Source organism: Mesoplodon densirostris, chromosome 2, assembly GCF_025265405.1.
Source record: "Mesoplodon densirostris isolate mMesDen1 chromosome 2, mMesDen1 primary haplotype, whole genome shotgun sequence".
NCBI classification, from domain to species: Eukaryota; Metazoa; Chordata; class Mammalia; order Artiodactyla; family Ziphiidae; genus Mesoplodon; species Mesoplodon densirostris.
Window position 1 is genome coordinate 154,280,759 of NC_082662.1, and position 13,964 is coordinate 154,294,722.

Below are 13,964 nucleotides of genomic sequence, written 5' to 3' on the forward strand. Positions count from 1 at the left end.
ATCCTGGGCATTTCTGGAGGTGGTTTTACAATATCAAGTTGTATTGACTAGAATTTCAAACTAAGACTATTGGCTCGAAAGCCCTCGTTTATGAACACTAGATTAAGAAAAGATAAGGGAGTAAGTATGTGCCTGAAATACTGAGCCTGGTTCTTTCTTCTCTGCTCAGAAAACCTGTGGTTGGCCTGGGCATCGTCATGGTTCCTGGCCTCTCCTGTGAGCACACAGTAAGCAGTGAGCAGCGTTGCAACCCACCAGCTGTGCGGGAAATGGTCCCTGGGACCAGTGAAGGATTTGACGTCCCTGCCTCCATATCCACACACCCACCACCACTCTCCCTATGGAGCAGTGTGGGCACACTTAAGATATCACATTCGCCCCAGAGTCTTCTCCAGTCCTTCAAGTTGAAGTTCATTCCCGCATGGATTTTTCATGTCACTTATTTTTTGCATGTATTTTCTAGAATTTTCCACATACATATGTTTCTTTCTACTTGATCATAAAATGGTACAAGATAGGGACCTTTTTTCAACCTCTGTCTCTCCAGTAGAAACCAGCCTACTGTCTTGTATCTAATAGGTACCCCATAAACATCTGTTGTTTTGAATTTTTGAGAGAGAGCAGGGGATAGTGGAGAGAACACTGGATGAGGAATTAGATTCTCCTGGGGTTCTGCCACTAGCCAGTCAGGTGACCCTGAGCAAGCTGTGGGACTTCACGGTTCACAAGATCCTAATCTGTGAAATGATGAGGTTCATCTAAGGTCCCTTCGAGTTCCAACATACTAGAAAAAGAGGAACGAAAAAGACTTTGCATAGCCCAATTTTATTTGCCACGTTAGTGGCAGTGGAGAAATATTTTAAAGAAAAAGGAGCTGAGATGTTTCCTAAGTGTTTCCAGGGTTTATTAAAATCTCTGCAGTTTGGGCTCTAAACCAACAAAATATAAGAGGACAGAAACAGCCATCACAACATTCTAGTTAACTCTAGAAAAAAAAACTATTTGATGTCATTTATCCAATGAAGATGCTCTGTCCACTTGTACTGGGCCCCCAGACTGGGCCCTGGGAACACCTGGATGAGTTTGGCTCCATCCAAACCCAACATCACAGAATATACTTTCTTTGTTGAAATCTCCTTCCTTGGCTTCTGGTATGTCACCGTGTAGCATTCTGAGCTGATCAAAAAAGTCGTTAGGGATAAAGTAAACAGAGGATGTGTTTAATGTATTCTTTTTATTTGTTCATTCAACATCTATTTTTTGAACACTACTATGTGCCAGCTACTGTTCTGTGTGCTAGAGATACCTCAGTGAACAACACAGACACATGCGGTGCCCTAGCACGCTTCGGGGGCAGATGCTGCTTCATTAAGGGTTGGATGATAGCTGGAGCTCTTCCACTCACTCCCACCTTTCTGTATCTTATCCTCTTCTGCAACTAGCAGAAGAAAAAGTAGCTCAAGCCTCTTTCTCTGACACCGTGAGCCTTGGTCCTCAGTGCTCCCCTTGCCCCCCCTACCCTTCATCGCAGAAGAATTACCTTTGCCCTCTTGGATCCCACCTTTGTCCTTGCACGTAGTCCTGTTGTAGGACTGATCGTGATGAACTTCTATTGTATTCTTACCTGTCTCTCTCCCCTACAAGGAGGTGAGCTGCATCACACCTAACCACACATGTGGATCAATTCCATGAGGAACTGCCCCTAAGGAACTATGCAGCTAACTGAAGTTCAATCATTAGGTTGACCAGTACAGTCATAACAGAAAGCATTAGTCACACCCCTTAGGTCACTAAGAGCCCCAGAAAACAGATGATGTACCAGACTCAAGGTACAGCTGTGAACAAGTAGAAAACAGCCGCTGCAAGGGAACCAGCTTGATAACCCGACAATCCGAATGGCTGAAGTATAATCAGTCTTAAGAGGTAGCCCTCTTGCCTCTGCAAAAAGAGGCTTAACATCCAAATCATCTTGAGCTGCTCACCACCAAGTGACGAGCATTTTTGGTCACATAGGTCGCTGATGCTTACCTTACCTTAGATGGGGACACCTTCAAATTGTAAAAGATGGTAGCAGGATCCCAGCACCAAATACCTTACGCTTTTTCTTCTACAGGGTTTTAAAACAGTGGAAATGCTCCCAACACTCCCCAAACAAATTATTTTAATATTACAATATGAAATTACCAAACTCTAATAAGACAGCCTTTTCAGATTATTCCATTGTTAACGGGTCCCCTTAAATATCTTAGCTTACAATCTGGTTGCAAATGAAATGGGATTTTTCTAAAAAGGAGTTTGGGGGTAGCTGTGATAACAGGCACAGATCACTTTAATAAGCTAGAGCTATCAGACTGTTCTATTATTTGGCCAATCTCTACGTGGAACTAGTCTCATATAAGCCAGATAATTACAAGTATCATAAAAGAAATGAGTTACTGCATTGTCCTTCAGTTAAAAGAAATACTTTATTTGTAAATAATTAGAGATTCACAGGAAAGTGCAAAGATAGTACAGAGAGGTCCCAGGTACCCTTCACCAAGTTTCTTCCATGGTTACAGTTTACATAATTATGGTACAATATCAAAACCAAGAAACTGACACTCATACAATATGTGCCTATAGTTCTATGCAATTTTTTTAGTCCACTAATATATATATAGATACACTTTTAAATTTTATTTTATTTACTTTTTATATGGCAGATTTTTATTAGTTACCTATTTTATACATATTAGTGTATATATGTCAATCCCAATCTCCCAATTCATCCCACCACCACCCCCACCCCGCTGCTGCTTCCCCCCTTGGTGTCCATACGTTAGTTCTCTACATCTGTGTCTCTATTTCTGCCCTGCAAACCGGTTCGTCTGTACCATTTTTCTAAATTCCACATATACGCGTTAATATACGATATTTGTTTTTCTCTTTCTGACTTCACTCTGTATGGCGGTCTCTAGGTCCATCCACGTCTTTACAAATGACCCAATTTTGTTCCTTTTTATGGCTGAGTCATATTCCATTGTATATATGTACAACATCTTCTTTAACCATTTGGCTGTCAGTGGGCATTTAGCTTGCTTCCATGACCCGGCTATTGTAAATAGTGCTGCAATGAACATTAGGGTGCGTGTGTCTTTTTTTTTTTTTTTTTTTTTTGCGGTACGCGGGCCTCTCACTGTTGTGGTCTCTCCCATTGCGGAGCACAGGCTCCGGACGCGCAGGCTCAGCGGCCATGGCTCACGGGCCCAGCCGCTCCGCGGCATATGGGATCCTCCCAGACTGGGGCACGAACCCGTATCCCCTGCATCGGCAGGCGGACTCTCAACCACTGCACCACCAGGGAGGCCCGCATGTGTCTTTTTGAATTATGGTTTTCTCTGGGTATATGCCCACTAGTGGGATTGCTGGGTCATATGGTAGTTCTATTTGTAGTTTTTTAAGGAACCTCCATACTGTTCTCCATAGTGGCTGTATCAATTTACATTCCCACCAACAGTACAAGAGGGTTCCCTTTTCTCCACACCCTCTCCAGCATTTGTTGTTTGTAGATTTTCTTATGACGCCCATTCTAACCAGTGTGAGGTGATACCTTATTGTAGTTTTGATTTGCATTTCTCTAATAATTAGTGCTGTTGAGCAGATTTTCATGTGCCTCCTGGCCATCTGTATGTCTTCTTTGGAGAGATGTCTATTTAGGTCTTCTGTCCATTTTTTGATTGGTTTTTTTTTCAATATTGAGCTGCATGAGTCCTATGTCATTTTATCACATGTGTAGATTTGTGTGACCACCACTGCAATCAGGACACAGGTCTATCATCTCTCACATGCTACCCCTTTATAATCACACCCAGCCTTTTCTCCACAACCATCCCTAACCTTGGCAACTACTAATCTGTTTTTCATCTCTCAAAATTTTGTCATTTTGAGAGTGTTATAGAAATGGAATTATGTAGTATGTGACCTTTTGAAATTGGCTTTTTTTCAACCAGCCTAATGACCTTGAGATTCATCCAAATTGTTGCATGTGTAAATAGTTTATTCTCTTTTATTGCTGAGTAATATTCCATAGCATGGGTGTACCATTGTTTTATGGAGGGACATTTTGGTTGTTTTCCATTTCTAGCTATTACAAATAAAGCTGCTATGAGCAATGTGTACAGATTTTTATGTAGACATAAGTTGTCGTTTCTCTGGAGTAAATTATCAGAAGTATAATTCCTGGATAACTATATACTTAGTTTTTAAAGAAATGGCCAAACTATTTTCCAGAATGCTTTTAGCATTCTGTGTTCCTGCAAACAATGGATGAGTGATCTAGTTTTTCTGCATCCTTGCTAGCATTTGGTGTTGTCACTACTTTTTATTTTAGCTGTTCTTATAGGTATGTAGTGATATCTGTGGTCTTAATTTGCATTTCCCTAATGACTAGTGACATTATGTTATAAAGATTTGAAGTTTGTAATTAGTTTTAGATTTTCCTTTGGCAAATCATTTTACTCTCTCCAAGCCTCAATTTTCTCATCTGTAAAATAAGAGAATTCAACTATATAACCCCTAAATGACCTCCCAGTTCGAAAATTCTGTGTATCACTGGATCTACCTTGGGTGAGTTTGTTTCCAACGTGAGGAGCTTTTTTTTTTTTTTTTTTTTTTTTTATAGAACAACCTTCTCTGAGAACTACCTGAAGACTAGCAGAACAGATCTTTTATTTATTTTTTTTATTATTATTATTTTTGAGGTACGCGGGCCTCTCACTGTTGTGGCCTCTCCCGTTGCGGAGCACAGGCTCCGGACGCGCAGTCTCAGCGGCCATGGCTCACGGGTCCAGCCGCTCCGCGGCATGTGGAATCTTCCTGGACTTGGGCACGAACATGTGTCCCCTGCATCTGCAGGCAGACTCTCAACCACTGCACCACCAGGGAAGCCCAAGGTGAGGAGCTTTTTAAATTTTCCCTTTGTGCCTCAGCTATTGCCATCTGACAACAATTGCCAAAGAATGAATCCTATCCATGGGCTTCACTGACATTTCCATGAAATGTGTGACAGCTCCCTATGTGTTTCATTTGGCCCTATTCAGCATTTAAGCCACATCATCAAAGCCTGAGCAAAAAAGATCCAGCCTTTCACAATTTATAAGGGACTTTATTCATTTCTGATTCATTGTAAAGTTTGTTTTTATTCATTTGTTCCCGAGGTTCACTATGGAACATAGTTTAATGTAGATGATACCTTATAATTTCCATCAAGCATCGACTGAGTGCCTACTGTGTGCAGATAGGGTGATGTACTGGAAAGAGCACAGCTGTATATGGAGAAGGACTTGGGTTTGAATCATGCCTCTGCCATTTATGAACTGTGACCGTGTCAAGAAATAGAACTTATCTGAACTTCAGCGAAATGGGAATGCCTGCTGCTGAAGTTACGAGGAATTAGAGATAATACATGTGAAGTGCCCAGTTCATAGTAAGCACTCCATAAATGGTAGCTATGATTATGCAGGACATGGGGAGTAGTCCCTGGAGAAAACCTAGAGGAAGAGACACAGCACATGGCATGCCCTGAGCCGTTGTGCTTTCACACACTCATATCTCCTTTAACTCACACGTCAGCACTGGGAAACAGGTACTTACCTGTTTTTATAAAACGGAGGCTAAGAAGTTAAATAACTTAAGATCACCCTGATACCAAGCGAAGGAGGTAGAATTCACATTGTGTCCCTAAGCAGTGTCCAGGCTAGCCAGACAGATAAGCTGTGTGGAAACAGATAAATTCCAGCACAGAGTAGCCGGTGTGCATTGTGCGGCAGAGCCAAGGAGCACTGAGGGGTTGAGAGACGGAGTTAATTCTGAGGACTGGCCAGCTGGGGAAGGCAAAAGAAACGAGAGGATTAGAGCTTACTCTGTCACACTGGACATCTCTGAGTTCCTAGATGTCACCATCACAACTGCCTGTTGGCCCTGGAAGCCCAGCCCAGCAGCTGCGGGGAGGGGGGCAGCCCTGGGTGTTTCCAGTCCTCCCCTTTCTCCCTCCTCTCCTTCATTAATGCAATATTTATATGCAGGCTTTCCTGTGTCCATTAGACTCTAAAGTTTTATCCAACTTGTGTTGTTCAGCATTATCACACAGGTCACTGTCAGAATTGTATTTCCTCTATTAACATGAAGCCCAGGGTCTATTTTACAGAAATACATTCCAGATTACATTCCCTAGAATCATTCTGTATTATGTGAGCTTGACTTGCTTACAAGCACAGGTCTGGGCCATCTCTGCACTTGCTAATTTTCAAAGGGTCATTGGCACTATTGCCTGTATAGTCTGGCTTGTGGTAGGTATTACAGAAATTCATTTAGTCAATATGCACATGTACTGAGTGCCTGCTATGTGCCAGGCACTGGAGTCTCAGGCCTCATGGAACATACGTTCTGTGAATGGCTGATTAACTAATGAAAGACATAAGAATTTAACTTGAATATCACTGTCTGTGGCAGATTATTAGTGAGAAACTGGAGTAAATAAACTCTGTGGCTTTAATGAAAGTGTAGTGTCTACAGTGCCACACAGAGAAACAACTAATTCGTGTGGCAGAGGCCAATCCTTGAAAATGTCATCATTGGGCCTATAAACATGTCATCTTGTAGACTGATCGCAGGTCTGTGAAGCTGGGCAATTTACAAATCTTTGAAATTTGATCCCAGTTTCAGTTGCAAAGGCCTAAATTGGGTTAGAGCAGCTTGCCTTTTGTCCTCAACCCTCCTTGATCCTCAGGGATCAATGACTAATTCCGTTTTTTTAAAGTCAGGTGGCAGGCAGCCCAAGTTCTCAGCCTCTGAGGGTTACATCTGGTTTGGCAACTTCCTGTGGTACATCATACAGGGCCCATGTATCTGTAGCTGTCATGTAATATGCAGAGTATATGCATTGGGATCTTTTAAGTACATCAAAGGGTTGTATTTCAGCAGATGATGGGACCCCAAATGTTTTCCTTTTTATTATTCCAGATTTTCCTGGAATTGTCACCTTTTAGAGCTTATGTCTTTTCCGGGTATTCCCAGAATTCTCTATTTAGGCTACTGTCGTATTGCTTTAAAAAAAAATAGAGAGATTTTACTCAGTTCAGCTAACAAATTCACCTTAGGATCCACACTGATTCTTCAAAAAGGGAAAAAAGCAAAGACTGCTTTAGCTTGGGGTTAAATATCTCATTTTTCCCTTGGTTTCACTTCCTTTTCCATTCTAGTGGCTTTCCATTTCATTCTGCAGCCTCCTGTTCCCTGAATTTCTTTTCCATTTAAGAAGCTATTTTCTCAGAAAACAAATATCGTATATTAATGCATATATGTGGAATCTAGAAAAATGGTACAGATGAATCAGTTTGCAAGCCATAAATAAAGACACAGTTGTAGAGAACTACTGTGTGGATACCAAGGGGGGAAAGCAGCGGGAGTGGGGTGATAGTAGTGGGATGAATTGGGAGATTGGGATTGACATATATACACTAATATGTATAAAATAGATAACTAATAAGAACCTGCTGTATAAAAAAATTAAATTTAATTTAAAAAAGAAGCTATTTTCTCAGAAGTTGTTTTTCTCCTTAGTTGTTGCCACTCTCTGGCCCCTGCTTTGCTTCTTCGCAGGTCTGGCTGCTGCCATGGCACTTGCCTCAGCCCTGGCCTCGGCTTGCCAGGGCTCCAGGCCAACCCAGCCTTCCAGCTGCCCCTCAGCTGCTCACTCCAACTGTCCAGCTCCAACCGACACAGAACCTTCTGGTCCCAAACATTCTCTCACACCCAACCCACACCAAGGAACAAATGCAGAAGCTTCTGCTGGGTTCAGCTAACACTGAATGGGAGGAAGGGGGAAAGGAGAACAAATACATGATCAATTCTCCTTAGAACAAGCACTTTCCTATACTTTATAGGTCATGGGTAAGAACTGATAGAATTTGTATTTCAAGAACTTTCTCTCTCTCTCTCTCTCTCTCTCTCTCTCCCCCCACACACACTCTCATTTTTGGCTGTGCCACGTGGCTTATGGGATCTTATTTCCCTGACCAGGGATCAAACCCGGGCCTTCTGCAGTGGAAGTACCGAGTTCTAACCACTGGACCGCCAGGGAATTCCCAAGAACTTTCATTAACTAAATACTCAAGTGATGATAGAAAAGAAAATTCAGATTATACAACAGCTCTACTGGCCTTAAGAATAAAAAGATATATATTAAGTATCAGATATTTGGGCCCCCAAGATGGTTGAGAACTCATTTCTCAGTGCCTCTTCTCAAAGCCTTCCAGAAAAAGGTGCCTCATGTAAGAACCTCTGAAATCTGTCCTTGTCCCTAATATGTGTGTCAGGGAGGAGGGGTGTGGTTAGAATATTTGGGATCCCTAAGCTCACAGACAAGGCAATAACAAGGTGAAGTATTAAATAAAGAATGTTAATGCTGATGAAACCTTTGAAGAATTCAGATGAATCCTTGGAGTGTTCATCCTGGACCCCTCGAATGTCATACAATCCTGAGTGGGATATTTCTCCTCTATGACTTCAGCTGTAAGATGACACTGTTCTTTTGCACCAGTACATGAGGACTAGCTAATTAAAATACTGTACTGGTTCATTCAAGAAGTATTTACTGAGTTCCTACTACATACAAGGCATTGTGCAAACAGACTGTCTAATATGACATAGAAATTTAAAAATAGATCGCCATAAATAAATTCGATGATAGGATTATGTAAAACCTTTCAGGTAATTTTAGCTGTTTGTATCCACATACAGGGCTTCTAATTCTACCATTTCGAATGACTTGACCTGTATTTTTCCATCATTACCCCTCTCTTCCAAACTAATTCATTCATCTTAGTCCGCAGCCAATTTCCATCCATTTTCTAATGGTAGGCCCAGAACTGTCATATAAAGTTGTGCTCTGTACAAGGACACCCCACCAAGGGGGCAGACAGGGTAGAAATCCACTCTATGTTCTGCTGGCTAAGCCCTGCGACCCGGCCTTAGTCAGTGTCCACCCAGAGGAAGGGAACAATTTTCTAATTTGCACAAATGTCCCTTATGGGTTAGCTGTGGTCCTAACCCACAGAAATAGAATAAATGGGCAGAGTTTAGTGTTGTAATCAAACAAGATTTACAACAAAGATACATTTAATGGCAGATATGGTGTCTATCTAGCTACATGGTAAGTCACTCATGTATGTGGCGGTATTTGGTGTTCTTTTTACTCAGCCAAGCCAACTATGGGGAAGCAAGAGAGAAGGAGAAGGACACCTCAGTGAAAGCTTGGGGAGTTCCTCTGGAGTCACAGTTTGGGTTTCTTCCTCAGCAGGGGGTGCCCACGGTCCGAGTGTTTCCAGAAATCTTATGTCCAGGGGTCTGAATGCATATTTAACCTACTGAAAGACACAAGCATCCCCCCTCTGGCAAAATGGGACCTTCTTATGAGAATCAAAGACAGCAGGCATCAGCAGCCTCAGGCTCTAGAGGAGAAGCTGTTGGGCAAGTAGATCAATGAGCAACTACCTTCACCAGCAGGGATAAAAGTTGGAGGTCGAGAATACCTTTCCTTGTCCTGCAGAGGTTGGGAGATGAGCCTTATAAATGGAAGAAAACCAAGTGGTGTGATTTAAAGAAAGGATTGCTGTCCCCCAAATTCCCCCAGAACCATCGAGAACTCTGCCAGATTCATTTGACCTAACTCTTCTCATGGAGAGTTAAGGTAAGGTGGACTGATTACTAGTCAATCTCACTATAGGGAGAATTCATTTAATTAGTTTGATTTCCTAAGTGCTAGCTGATTCACTGGAGCAAAAGGAGCTCTTGCTGGATGGAGGGGAGCCTGCAGAGGTTTGGTACAGGTGTGCTATGGGTTGAATTGTGTACACCCCCAATTCAAGTCCTAACCCCAGTACATAGGAACGTGACCTTATTTGTAAATAGAGTAGTTGCAGATGTAGTTAGTTAAGATGAGGTCCTACTAGAGTAGCATGGATCCCCTAATCCAGTATGACTGGTGTCCTTATAAAAAGGGAAACTGGACACAGAGACACACACACAGGAGAACACCATCTGAAGACTGGAGTTATACAGCCACGAACCAAGGAACTACCAGAAGCTAGGAGAGAAGCCTGGGACAGATATTTCCCTAGAGCCTTCAGAGGGAGCACAGCTCTGCCAACACCTTGATTTTGGATTTCTGGTCTCCAGAACAGTGAGACGAAAACTTTTTGTTGCTCCAGAAGCCACCTAGTTTGCAGTATGTTGTTACAGCAGCCCTAGGACACTAATACAAGGTGGAATGGGGAGCAGATGGTAGGGCATGGCACTTGTGATAGGTTCTATCTTTCCAAAAATGGCCACAACAATACCTCCCACCCACATGTTCTTCTCACAACATGACTTTGACAATCTTCCCATTGAGTGTTGGGATCTCTATACCCGCCCCTTGAAACTGAACAGGATCTTGTGATTTCTTTGACTACTTAGAGTAGGGCAAAGGTGACATTATGTGACTTCCAAGGCTAGGTCAGAGGAATGCTATGCACTTCTGCCCTGATCTCTTGGGATACTTGCTCTGAGGGAAGCTAGCTGCCATGTAAGCGGTTTTGCTGCCCTGAGGCCACCATGCTGTGAGGAAGCCCAATCTAACCCACACAAAGAGACCACATGGAGAGCCCCCAAGTCTCCACACAGAGAGAGATGCCTGACCACCCCCGACCCCCAGCTCCTCCAGTACTGCACTGTTTTAATTCCAGCCACTCTTTGACTTGAAACCCCAAGCCAGAACTGCCTAACCAAGCCCTACCCAAATCCCCAACCCACAGAAACTACGAAAGATAATAAAGTGATTGTTGTTGTTTTAAACCACCAGGGTTTGAGATTTGTTACACAGCCTGCAGGGTTTGGGACAACCAGAAGATAAAAGAACTTTGGAGAGAGGGAGCCCAGAGTGAAAGAGAGATGTAGAGATGTTACAGTGAGATCCAAGGCTAAAAGCTGGCAAATGTCCAAAGGAAGAGAGGTGGTGAAGACATTTCAGGAAGGGCAGTGGAGACTCTTCCTGTGAGAACGGCAGTGCAGTCAAGTGGAAAACACCTGGGCTGGGACACAAGCGACCCTGAACCCCTCCAGCGCTGCTTCCCACTCTGCCTGGAGAATGTTCTGTGAATGAATAGTATGTGAAAGAACAGCTAACCCTGGAAAGAGGGAGCTAAAGAGCAAGAATTGTCCCACACCGCCACCCCACCCCATGCACCAGTTGTGGGACTACCACACACAGCTCTGCCTGTGATTAGCTGTTCTCACGTAGACTCTGCTGCTGGAAGATGTACTGACCAGCTGAGACAAATATCTGACCCACTTGGCAATTGTGTTTCTCACAGTAAATGAATACATTGGCACTCCAGTTTATGCACCCGTGGGATGCTTGACCTGCACATGTTAAGGCGAAGACCCCAGACACGGGCAATCAAAATAAGGTGTGGCCTCTCAGAGGGACCCTGCCAGAAAATGATCAACTGGCTTCCCTAGCGGGCGACTATTCCTCATGGCCACAACTGCGAGAACAATCTCCTCTTAGGTCAAAAGTAAACAGAAGGGCTTCCCTGGTGGCACAGTGGTTAAGAATCTGCCTGCCAGTTCAGGGGACACGGGTTCGAGCCCTGGTCCGGGAAGATCCCACATGCCGCAGAGCAACTAAGCCTGTGCGCCGCAACTACTGAGCCCGTGAGCCACAACTACTGAGCCCATGTGCCACAACTACTGAAGCCCGCACACCTAGAGCCTGTGCTCCACAACAAGAGAAGCCACCACAATGAGAAGCCCGTGCACCGCAATGAAGAGTAGCTGCTGTTCGCGGCAACAAAGACCCAACGCAGTCAAAAATAAATAAATAAATTTATTAAAAAAAAAAAAAGTAGAAGAGGAAAAACCAAGTACATCATTCCTCAGAAATAAGGAATGGCCCAGAAGAACTTGAAAATAGTGGAAGAGGCAGAGAAGGCCAGCCCTCCGATGGGACAGCTCACTCCTACAACAGAGGAGCCTGGTCCAAGAAAACTTTGCCTGACTTTCACCCTGCTCTTCAAACTGCTTTTCTTCCCTCCCTGTTACACTGCCATTTAAATATACTATATTTTGGTCTGTATGTGCTTCAAAAGAAAATAGACAATAGAGTTTTAAAAAAATATGATGAAGAAGAGAGTGGAACAGATTTCTCATCCAGTGTTCTTAATCCAAATATTAAGACAATCCAAAGTCAAAACATGATTGTGGTGATAGCACAGTCCTTTGTTTTTAATGTTTAGATTACATTATCAAATATTTCATAGTTTCCAATTACCAAGCATCTGTAATCAACTAACACAAGTTAATGAAGCAATAAGTCTAAAATTATTAAGAAATAGGGCTTCCCTGGTGGCGCAGTGGTTGAGAGTCCGCCTGCCGATGCAGGGGACGCGGGTTCGTGCCCCGGTCCGGGAAGCTCCCACATGCCGCAGAGCGACTGGGCCCGTGAGCCATGGCCGCTGAGCCTGCGCGTCTGGAGCCTGTGCTCCACAACGGGAGAGGCCACAACAGTGAGAGGCCCGCGTACCGCAAAAAAAAAATAAAATTATTAAGAAATAATGTAATCTTGAGCCACTTGTAAAATGAAGGTGCAAAATTTTAGGTATTATTGGAAAATCATCCCTTTATATTATTTTATATGATAACTCTCTTTATATTATAAAATCCCCAAGGGAGAAACAGAGACGCTGCAATTGCACTACAGAAGGTCTCACCACCACATCCTTGCCCTTGCCTCTGCCTCCCCCTCTTCAACCATGTGGACACTGTTATTACATGTTAAGTGTAGGGCAAGACCCTGGGAGCACAAGAAGGCTTTGACCATTCACGTCTTTGATGAGAGTACCAGGCAGTTGGAGAAGACATTTATATCGTTACAGCATCTGAATCACTGTAAGTGTCCATCCAAAAATATTTTAAGTCCTAACTATTCTAATTGTAAGAAGAAACCATTCCAGAAATAAAGCTGCTCTCTTCACAGTGCAACACTGCTTAAAAGATGGTATGGCAATTGCCCATGGCAGCGCTCAAAGCAAAATAAACAAACACAGTTGTGCTCTTATGCAACTCAGCGGGCACCAGTAAAGAGACACGGGGTGGGACCTTCAACCATGGAAGGAGGTGGGGACAGTGGAGCAAGGAATAGCCCTAGCACGCTGAGAGTGTCTGTACCTGTGGCTGTGATGATTAAAGCCAGAGGGCAAATGCATTGGTCAAGGGAAAGCAAAGGTCAAGTCTGACATACATGTTCAAAGTCAGTTGTCCAAGTTGGGGCCACTGAAGCGAGTATCAGAGCTGACATGTGCGGTCAGACAGAGTCAGTGAAGTGGGACAGATGAATGTATAACTGATGGTCAACCCAAGGACCGGTGGCTACACAGGGCAGGACAAGAGGTAAATGACGGTGAGGATTTTAGGCGGTTGGGAAGAGTAAGGAGGATCAAGGGGATGTTAATTCTCACGGTGGGGCTTTTATTTATTCCCAGGGCAGATGTATGGAGAAAAAGCCCATGTATAAAGATGAATCGGGCCCATCTACAATAAGCCAGTAGAGGAAGGACAGAAATTAGAACTGGATGCCCTTCTGAGACACACTATCATTTTTACATTAAAAGATAGCAACTGGGTTCAAGTCTCTGTATTTCTACTAAAGCTGATAATGTCCGATACTTATTTTTCTTACTTTCTTACAAAAGACAGAATGAGATCACCTCCACAGAGCTGACCAGGTTTATTTCCAAGATGCCAAGCTACCAGGCAGAGCTGCCTGGCAAAAGAACAGGGCACTTTTGCTTTCCCTCAAGCCAGGGAAGGTGTAAAATGATCCCACCAGAACACAGGCCATTGTAGAGACTGGCTGACTGCTCTCATGGGGTGGTCCAACCTGTCTG